At 51.6% G+C, this 9,449-nt stretch overlaps 1 non-coding gene and 6 pseudogenes across 1 annotated transcript; all 7 read right to left on the minus strand.

The window, feature by feature from the left end:
- Nucleotides 1-1,320: 1,320 nt before the first annotated feature.
- LOC141269896 (5S ribosomal RNA) lies at nucleotides 1,321-1,439 on the minus strand (annotated as a pseudogene).
- Nucleotides 1,440-2,379: 940 nt separating this feature from the next.
- On the minus strand, nucleotides 2,380-2,499 carry LOC141267232 (5S ribosomal RNA). Its single transcript, XR_012321242.1, has one exon. It is a non-coding gene; the product is annotated as a 5S ribosomal RNA (ribosomal RNA).
- A 2,200-nt stretch (nucleotides 2,500-4,699) lies between these two features.
- LOC141269140 (5S ribosomal RNA) lies at nucleotides 4,700-4,819 on the minus strand (annotated as a pseudogene).
- Nucleotides 4,820-5,440: 621 nt separating this feature from the next.
- Nucleotides 5,441-5,559, minus strand: LOC141270222 (5S ribosomal RNA; annotated as a pseudogene).
- A 941-nt stretch (nucleotides 5,560-6,500) lies between these two features.
- LOC141267873 (5S ribosomal RNA) lies at nucleotides 6,501-6,620 on the minus strand (annotated as a pseudogene).
- A 621-nt stretch (nucleotides 6,621-7,241) lies between these two features.
- On the minus strand, nucleotides 7,242-7,360 carry LOC141269100 (5S ribosomal RNA; annotated as a pseudogene).
- A 941-nt stretch (nucleotides 7,361-8,301) lies between these two features.
- Nucleotides 8,302-8,421, minus strand: LOC141268941 (5S ribosomal RNA; annotated as a pseudogene).
- Between the last annotated feature and the right edge of the window lie 1,028 nt (nucleotides 8,422-9,449).

Raw genomic sequence — 9,449 nt, forward strand, 5'->3', positions numbered from 1 at the left:
TTGCCAAGGAAGAAGGAAAGAAAAAATGAATGATGAATGTATCTTCTTTTGAGAAATTTCAGTTAAAGTCCGTTTATTCTCAAAAAAGGGGGAAATGTTAAATGGTTAATTATGGAAATTCATTTGGAATGTTAATCGATAATCATTTTTCTGAGTTCTATGCCTCAGCCATCGTGTCTAGTTGACATGCGCTAGTTGTGTGTGTATTTTTGGTTCACTACCATATGTAGAACAGGTGTGCCATACGACTGGCTATAAAAGCCCATGGTACAGAAAGGGGGGGCTCTCTTGCTCTGCCCACCCCACAAGACACAGAACCTTCATGCTGAGAAGCAGATGACATGTAGGCCTGGACACATGCTGGACAAAGACATGATTTTCCAGCCAGGATCCAAGGAAAGATGGGTGAATCTCAACAATTAAGCTAATTATGGACAAATGGACAATTACTTTATAACTAATTATTGTATGTACCTGCTGCAATCTGATTCTTTTTAATGTACAATCCAAGAATAAATAGATACATTTTTTTATAAGAATATCGTGATATTGATACTTTGAGAAGTCCTAAGTAGAAAAAAATAATACAGGAAGAGTATTATTTTACAGTCTCCCATCCAAGTACTAACCAGGCCCGACCCTGCTTAGTTTCCGAGAACAGATGAGATCGGGCGTATTCAAGTTGGTATGGCCAGTAGACGCTGCTCGATCCATCGCCCGGCCAGCCTTTCTCAGGATCGCTTGATGGCGAGAAATCTGGCCGTGACGGGGCGGGCTCCGAAGGATCCATGCAAAGGCTGTGCCGTCCCTACAGGTGTGGTTTGTTTATCAGTGATTCACCCGCCGCATCAGGTGTCTTCAAAAATGTCTCGGCGCAGGGTCTCCTGCAGGCTAAACCCTTCATCGCGGTAATGTGACAGAAAGAGCAAGCTGGACCCGTAACTTGGGGGTGGAGCGAGACGTCCAGGGGTGAATGAAGGAAGAGGGTGAGATGATTGCCAGTGATTTTGAGCTGCTCTTCAGTGGGGAGGGTCGTGTTGCCTGCAAAGGTCTTCTGCTTGGGGTTACCGGTTGTTGCCTCCAGCCACACGGGAGACGCTGGTCCTGGTGAAAAGGAGCCTAGTATTAAAAGTAAAGAAGCAACAATGCTGGAGGCCCACGGTGATCAGAAGGATGTTGGTATTTTGCAGAGATGAAATAGCGCAAGAGAGAAAGCAAATGAAAAAAAGAAAAGAGAATGAATGTGTGCACTTGTGAAAGGGAATGGAAAAAAGGCATAGAAGAGAGTGCCCCCTGCTGGTGGAAGGAAGGAAAAGCAAAAGCCTACTGCACCTGGTAATCCCAGGCAGTCTCCCATCCAAGTACTAACAAGGTCCAACCCTGCTTAGCTTCCAAGATCATATGAGATTAGGCATGTTCAGGTTGGTGTGGCCATAGGCAGATACAAGCTTCTCACTTGCTGCTTTTCTACTTTGAAGTCTGGCTGCCGGCTGCCCTTTCCAGTGCTCAGCAAGACCAGGTCCTTTTGTGCTTTCCCTTCTCTTCAATTTTTTTGCTGGCTTCCTTAAAAGGTCTTGTAGACACAACGCCCCACTCAGAGCCGCTGAGCTCACTGATCGGCCGCAGCGCTGTCGACGGAACGTCGGCTTCATGGCCAATGCCACAGGCAGGGAGCAGAGGCGAGACTCACCGGTAGACCCGGGTAGGTTGAGTAGTGCGTGGTTAGTTGCTTTCTAATAGCCTGCAGCCGGGGATTAACTTTTAATGAAAGGGAACAATCCCTTTGACTGTCTGCAGCGCGCCACACCTAGGAAGCGCACTCTCACACTCAAGCCAGCATGCACACGTGCTCGCACATGACAACACCCCCTATCTGCCCCTACAACCTCTCTGTCACCATGCGTCAGACTCTCCTGCCTGTTTTATGATTTCAGGGCCCAATCAGGAATCACCCCCCCTCCCCAATTCCTTCCGCACCTTCCTTGCCTTCCTTGCACTGAGGTTAGCTCTTTGTCAGTCGTCTGGCTTGGTTACACAAGCTTCTTTGCAGAGAAACATGTTACTTCTGCTGGACCTCGCTAGGCGGCCGGCATCCAAAACCTTTCCTGGGCACCTGCTGAAAGCCTGGCCCCTTCACGGCCCCGGGTGCTTTTAACGCCATCATTTCCACACGGCGAGCTGCGGAGTCAATAAGCACTCCTAGCCGTGGCAAGGAGCTCGGTGTCAGGCCTGCGTGAAGGCGGCGGGGTAGCGTACTTAGCTGCCAACTGGCTCAGAGGCCTTGGGGCTGCCATCATCTAAGTTACTTAAGGTCGGTGTCCGGCAAGGCGCCGTTCCATGCTAGCCGAGCTGGGCAGTAGGGCAAAACGTCATCAAAATGGTCTACAGCACCCGGTGTTCCCAGGAGGTCTCCCATCCAAGTACTGTCCAAGCCCAGCCCTGCTTTGCTTCCGAGATCAGATGAGATCAGGAGTATCCAAGGTGGTATGGCCAGTAGAAGCTGCTCGGTCCATCGCCCGGCCAGCCTTTCTCAGGATCGCTTGGTGGCGAGCAATCTGGCCGTGACGGGGCGGGCTCCGAAGGGTCCATGCAAAGTCTGTGCCGTCCCTACAGGTGTGGTCTGTTTAGCTGTGATTCACCCGCCGCATCAGGTGTCTTCAAAAATGTCTCGGCGCAGGGTCTCCTGCAGGCTAAACCCTTCATCGCGGTAATGTGACAGAAAGAGCAAGCTGGACCCGTAACTTGGGGGCGGAGCGAGACATCCAGGGGTGAATGAAGGAAGAGGGTGAGATGGTTGCCAGTGACTTTGAGCTGCTCTTCAGGGGGGAGGGTCGTGTTGCCTGCAAAGGTCTTCTGCTTGGGGTTACCGGTCCTTGCCTCCAGCCACGCGGGAGACTCTGGTCCTGGTGAAAAGGAGCCTAGTATTAAAAGTAAAGAAGCAACAATGCTGGAGGCCCACGGTGATCAGAAGGATGCTGGTATTTTGCAGAGATGAAATAGCGCAAGAGAGAAAGCAAATGAAAAAAAGAAAAGAGAATGAATGTGTGCACTTGTGAAAGGGAATGGAAAAAAGGCATAGAAGAGAGTGCCCCCTGCTGGTGGAAGGAAGGAAAAAGCAAAAGCCTACAGCACCTGGCATTCCCAGGCGGTCTCTGTTAAATGGTTAATTATGGAAATTCATTTGGAATGTTAATCGATAATCATTTTTCTGAGTTCTATGCCTCAGCCATCGTGTCGAGTTGACATGCGCTATTTGTGTGTGTATTTTTGGTTCACTACCATATGTAGAACAGGTGTCCATATGACTGGCTATAAAAGCCCATGGTACAGAAAGGGGGGGCTCTCTTGCTCTGCCCACCCCACAAGACACAGAATCTTCATGCTGAGAAGCAGATGACATGTAGGCCTGGACACATGCTGGACAAAGACATGATTTACCAGCCAGGATCCAAGGAAAGATGGGTGAATCTCAACAATTAAGCTAATTATGGACAAATGGACAATTACTTTATAACTAATTATTGTATGTACCTGCTGCAATCTGATTTTTTTAATGGACAATCCAAGAATAAATAGATACATTTTTTTATAAGAATATCGTGATATTGATACTTTGAGAAGTCCTCAGTAGAAAAAAATAATACAGGAAGAGTATTATTTTACAGTCTCCCATCCAACTACTAAACAGGCCCGACCCTGCTTAGCTTCCAAGATCAGATGAGATCGGGCGTGTTCAGGGTGGTGTGGCTGTAGGCAGAGACAAGCCTCTCACTTGCTGCTTTTCTACTTTGACGTCTGGCTGCCGGCTGCCCTTTCCAGTGCTCAGCAAGACCAGGTCCTTTTGTGCTTTCCCTTCTCTTCAATATTTTTGCTGGCTTCCTTAAAAGGTCTTGTAGACACAACACCCCGCTCAGAGCCGCTGAGCTCACTGATCGGCTGCAGCGCTGTCGACGGAACGTCAGCTTCACGGCCAATGCCACAGGCCGGGAGCAGAGGCGAGACTCACCGGTAGACCCAGGTAGGGTGAGTAGAGCGCGGTTAGTTGCTTTCTAATAGGCTGCAGCCGGGGATTAACTTTTAATGAAAGGGAACAATCCCTTTGACTGTCTGCAGCGCGCCACACCTAGGAAGCGCACTCTCACACACAAGCCAGCATGCACACGTGCTCACACGTGACAACACCCCCTATCTGCCCCTACAACCTCTCCGTCACCATACGTCAGACTCTCCTGCCTGTTTTATGATTTCAGGGCCCTAGCAGGAATCACCCCCCCCCCTCCCCAATTCCTTCCGCACCTTCCTTGCCTTCCTTGCACTGAGGTTAACTCTTTGGCAGCCGTCTGGCTTGGTTACACAAGCTTCTTTTCAGAGAAACATGTTACTTCTGCTGGCCCTCGCTAGACGGCCGGCATCCAAAACCTTCCCTGGGCACCTGCTGAAAGCCTGGCCCCTTCACGGCCCCGGGTGCTTTTAACACCATCATTTCCACACGGCGATCTGCGGAGTCAATAAGCACTCCTAGCCGTTGTAAGGAGCTCGGTGTCAGACCTGCGTGAAGGGCGGCGGGGTAGCGTACTTAGCTGCCAACTGGCTCAGAGGCCTTGGGGCTGCCATCATCTAAGTTACTTAAGGTCGGTGTCCGGCAAGGCGCAGTTACACGCTAACCGAGCTGGGCAGTAGGGCAAAACGTCATCAAAATGGACTACAGCACCCGGTGTTCCCAGGAGGTCTCCCATCCAAGTACTGTCCTAGCCCAGCTCTGCTTTGCTTCCGAGATCAGACGAGATCAGGCATATCCAAGGTCGTATGGCCAGTAGACGCTGCTCGATCCATCGCCCGGCCAGTCTTTCTTAGGATCGCTTGGTGGCGAGCAATCTGGCCGTAACGGGGCGGGCTCCGAAGGGTCCATGCAAACGCTGTGCCATCCCTACAGGTGTGGTTTGTTTAGCAGTGATTCACCCGCCGCATCAGGTGTCTTCAAAAATGTCTCGGCGCAGGGTCTCCTGCAGGCTAAACCCTTCATCGCGGTAATGTGACAGAAAGAGCAAGCTGGACCCGTAACTAGGGGGCGGAGCGAGACATCCAGGGGTGAATGAAAGAAGAGGGTGAGATGGTTGCCAGTGACTTTGAGCTGCTCTTCAGGGTTGAGGGTCGTGTTGCCTGCAAAGGTCTTCTGCTTGGGGTTACCGGTGGTTGCCTCCAGCCACGTGGGAGACGCTGGTCCTGGTGAAAAGGAGCCTAGTATTAAAAGTAAAGAAGCAACAATGCTGGAGGCCCACTGTGATCAGAAGGATGCTGGTATTTTGCAGAGATGAAATAGCGCAAGAGAGAAAGCAAATGAAAAAAAGAAAAGAGAATTAATGTGTGCACTTGTGAAAGGGAATGGAAAAAAGGCATAGAAGAGAGTGCCCCCTGCTGGTGGAAGGAAGGAAAAAGCAAAATCCTACAGCACCTTGTATTCCCAGGCAGTCTCCCATCCAAGTACTAACTAGACCCAACCCTGCTTAGCTTCCAAGATCAGGCAAGAGCAGGTGCATTCAGGGTGCTGTGGCTGTAGGCACAGCCAAGCCTCTCACTTGCTGCTTTTCTACTTTGACGTCTGGCTGCCGGCTGCCCTTTCCAGTGCTCAGCAAGACCAGGTCCTTTTGTGCTTTCTCTTCTCTTCAATTTTTTTGCTGGCTTCCTTATAAGGTCTTGTAGACACAACGCCCCACTCAGAGCCGCTGAGCTCACTGATCGGCTGCAGCGCTGTCGACGGAACGTCAGCTTCACGGCCAATGCCACAGGCCGGGAGCAGAGGCGAGACTCACCGGTAGACCCGGGTAGGGTGAGTAGAGCGCGGTTAGTTGCTTTCTAATAGCCTGCAGCCGGGGATTAACTTTTAATGAAAGGGAACAATCCCTTTGACTGTCTGCAGCGCGCCACACCTAGGAAGCGCTATCTCACACACAAGCCAGCATGCACACGTGCTCGCATGTGACAACACCCCCTATCTGCCCCTACATCCTCTCCGTCACCATGCGTCAGACTCTCCTGCCTGTTTTATGATTTCAGGGCCCTAGCAGGAATCACCCCCCCCTCCCCAATTCCTTCCGCACCTTCCTTGCCTTCCTTGCACTGAGGTTAGCTCTTTGTCAGCCGTCTGGCTTGGTTACACAAGCTTCTTTGCAGAGAAACATGTTACTTCTGCTGGCCCTCGCTAGGCGGCCGGCATTCAAAACCTTCCCTGGGCACCTGCTGAAAGCCTGGCCCCTTCACGGCCCCGGGTGCTTTTAACGCCATCATTTCCACACGGCGAGCTGCGGAGTCAATAAGCACTCCTAGCCGTGGCAAGGAGCTCGGTGTCAGGCCTGCGTGAAGGCGGCGGGGTAGCGTACTTAGCTGCCAACTGGTTCAGAGGACTTGGGGCTTCCATCATCTAAGTTACTTAAGGTCGGTGTCCGGCAAGGCGCCGTTCCATGCTAGCCGAGCTGGGCAGTAGGGCAAAACATCATCAAAATAGTCTACAGCACCCAGTGTTCCCAGGAGGTCTCCCATCCAAGTACTATCCAAGCCCAGCCCTGCTTTGCATCTGAGATCAGATGAGATCGGGCGTATCCAAGGTGGTATGGCCAGTAGACGATGCTCGATCCATCGCCCGGCCAGCCTTTCTCAGGATCGCTTGGTGGCGAGCAATCTGGCCGTGACGGGGCGGGCTCCGAAGGGTCCATGCAAAGGCTGTGCCGTCACTACAGGTGTGGTTTGTTTAGCAGTGATTCACCCACCGCATCAGGTGTCTTCAAAAATGTCTCGGCGCAGGGTCTCCTGCAGGCTAAACCCTTCATCGCGGTAATGTGACAGAAAGAGCAAGCTGGACCCATAACTTGGGGGCGGAGCGAGACGTCCAGGGGTGAATGAAGGAAGAGGGTGAGATGGTTGCCAGTGACTTTGAGCTGCTCTTCAGGGGGGAGGGTCGTGTTGCCTGCAAAGGTCTTATGCTTGGGGTTACCGGTGGTTGCCTCCAGCCACGCGGGAGACGCTGGTCCTGGTGAAAAGGAGCCTAGTATTAAAAGTAAAGAAGCAACAATGCTGGAGGCCCACGGTGATCAGAAGGATGCTGGTATTTTGCAGAGATGAAATAGCGCAAGAGAGAAAGCAAATGAAAAAAAGAAAAGAGAATGAATGTGTGCACTTGTGAAAGGGAATGGAAAAAAGGCATAGAAGAGAGTGCCCCCTGCTGGTGGAAGGAAAGAAAAAGCAAAAGCCTACAGCACCTGGTATTCCCAGGCAATCTCCCATCCAAGTACTAAGCAGGCCCAACCCTGGTTAGCTTCTGAGATCAGACAAAATCAGGCATGTTCAGGGTAGTGTGGCCATAGACAGAGACAAGCTTCTCACTTGCTGCTTTTCTACTTTGAAGTCTGGCTGCCGGCTGCCCTTTCCAATGCTCAGCAAGACCAGGTCCTTTTGTGCTTTCCCTTCTCTTCAATTTTTTTGCTGGCTTCCTTAAAAGGTCTTGTAGACACAACGCCCCACTCAGAGCCGCTGAGCTCACTGATCGGCTGCAGCGCTGTCGACGGAACGTCAGCTTCACGGCCAATGCCACAGGTCGGGAGCAGAGGCGAGACTCACCGGCAGACCCGGGTAGGGTGAGTAGAGCGCGGTTAGTTGCTATCTAATAGCCTGCAGCCGGGGATTAACTTTTAATGAAAGGGAACAATCCCTTTGACTGTCTGCAGCGCGCCACACCTAGGATGCGCACTCTCACACACAAGCCAGCATGCACACGTGCTCGCACGTGACAACACCACCTATCTGCCCCTACAACCTCTCCGTCACCATGCGTCAGAATCTCCTGCCTGTTTTATGATTTCAGGGCCCTAGCAGGAATCACCCCCCCCTCCCCAATTCCTTCCACACCTTCCTTGCCTTCCTTGAACTGAGGTTAGCTCTTTGTCAGCCGTCTGGCTTGGTTACACAAGCTTCTTTGCAGAGAAACATGTTACTTCTGCTGGCCCTCGCTAGGCGGCCGGCATCCAAAGCCTTCCTTGGGCACCTGCTGAAAGCCTGGCCCCTTCACGGCACCGGGTGCTTTTAACGCCATCATTTCCACACGGCGAGCTGCGGAGTCAATAAGCACTCCTAGCCGTGGCAAGGAGCTCGGTGTCAGGCCTGCGTGAAGGCGGCGGGGTAGCGTACTTAGCTGCCAACTGGCTCAGAGGCCTTGGGGCTTCCATCATCTAAGTTACTTAAGGTCGGTGTCCGGTAAGGCGCCGTTCCATGCTAGCCGAGCTGGGCAGTAGGGCAAAACGTCATCAAAATGGTCTACAGCACCCGGTGTTCCAAGGTGGTATCCCATCCAAGAACTGTCCGAGCCCAGCCATGCTTTGCTTCCGAGATCAGACGAGATCAGGCGTATCCAAGGTGGTATGGCCAGTAGACGCTGCTTGATCCATCACCCGGCCAGCCTTTGTCAGGATCGCTTGGTGGCGACCAATCTGGCCGTGACGGGGCGGGCTCCGAAAGGTCCATGCAAAGGCTGTGCCGTCCCTACAGGTGTGGTTTATTTAGCAGTGATTCACCCGCCGCATCAGGTGTCTTCAAAAATGGCTCGGCGCAGGATCTCCTGCAGGCTAAACCCTTCATCGCGGTAATGTGACAGAAAGAGCAAGCTGGACCCGTAACTTGGGGGCTGAGCGAGACGTCCAGGGGTGAATGAAGGAAGAGGGTGAGATGGTTGCCAGTGACTTTGAGCTGCTCTTCAGGGGGGAGGGTCGTGTTGCCTGCAAAGGCCTTCTGCATGGGGTTACCGGTGGTTGCCTCCAGCCACCCGGGAGACGCTGGTCCTGGTGAAAAGGAGCCTAGTATTAAAAGTAAAGAAGCAACAATGCTGGAGGCCCACGGTGATCAGAAGGATGATGGTATTTTGCAGAGATGAAATAGCGCAAGAGAGAAAGCAAATGAAAAAAAGAAAAGAGAATGAATGTGTGCACTTGTGAAAGGGAATGGAAAAAAGGCATAGAAGAGAGTGCCCCCTGCTGGTGGAAGGAAGGAAAAAGCAAAAGCCTACAGCACCTGGCATTCCCAGGCGGTCTCTGTTAAATGGTTAATTATGGAAATTCATTTGGAATGTTAATCGATAATCATTTTTCTGAGTTCTATGCCTCAGCCATCGTGTCTAGTTGACATGCGCTATTTGTGTGTGTATTTTTGGTTCACTACCATATGTAGAACAGGTGTCCATACGACTGGCTATAAAAGCCCATGGTACAGAAAGGGGGGGCTCTCTTGCTCTGCCCACCCCACAAGACACAGAATCTTCATGCTGAGAAGCAGATGACATGTAGGCCTGGACACATGCTGGACAAAGACATGATTTACCAGCCAGGATCCAAGGAAAGATGGGTGAATCTCAACAATTAAGCTAATTATGGACAAATGGACAATTACTTTATAACTAATTATTGTAT

This window comes from Phyllobates terribilis, unplaced genomic scaffold, assembly GCF_046119375.1.
Source record: "Phyllobates terribilis strain yellow unplaced genomic scaffold, ASM4611937v1 Scaffold_4__5_contigs__length_816908805, whole genome shotgun sequence".
Lineage (NCBI taxonomy): Eukaryota > Metazoa > Chordata > Amphibia > Anura > Dendrobatidae > Phyllobates > Phyllobates terribilis.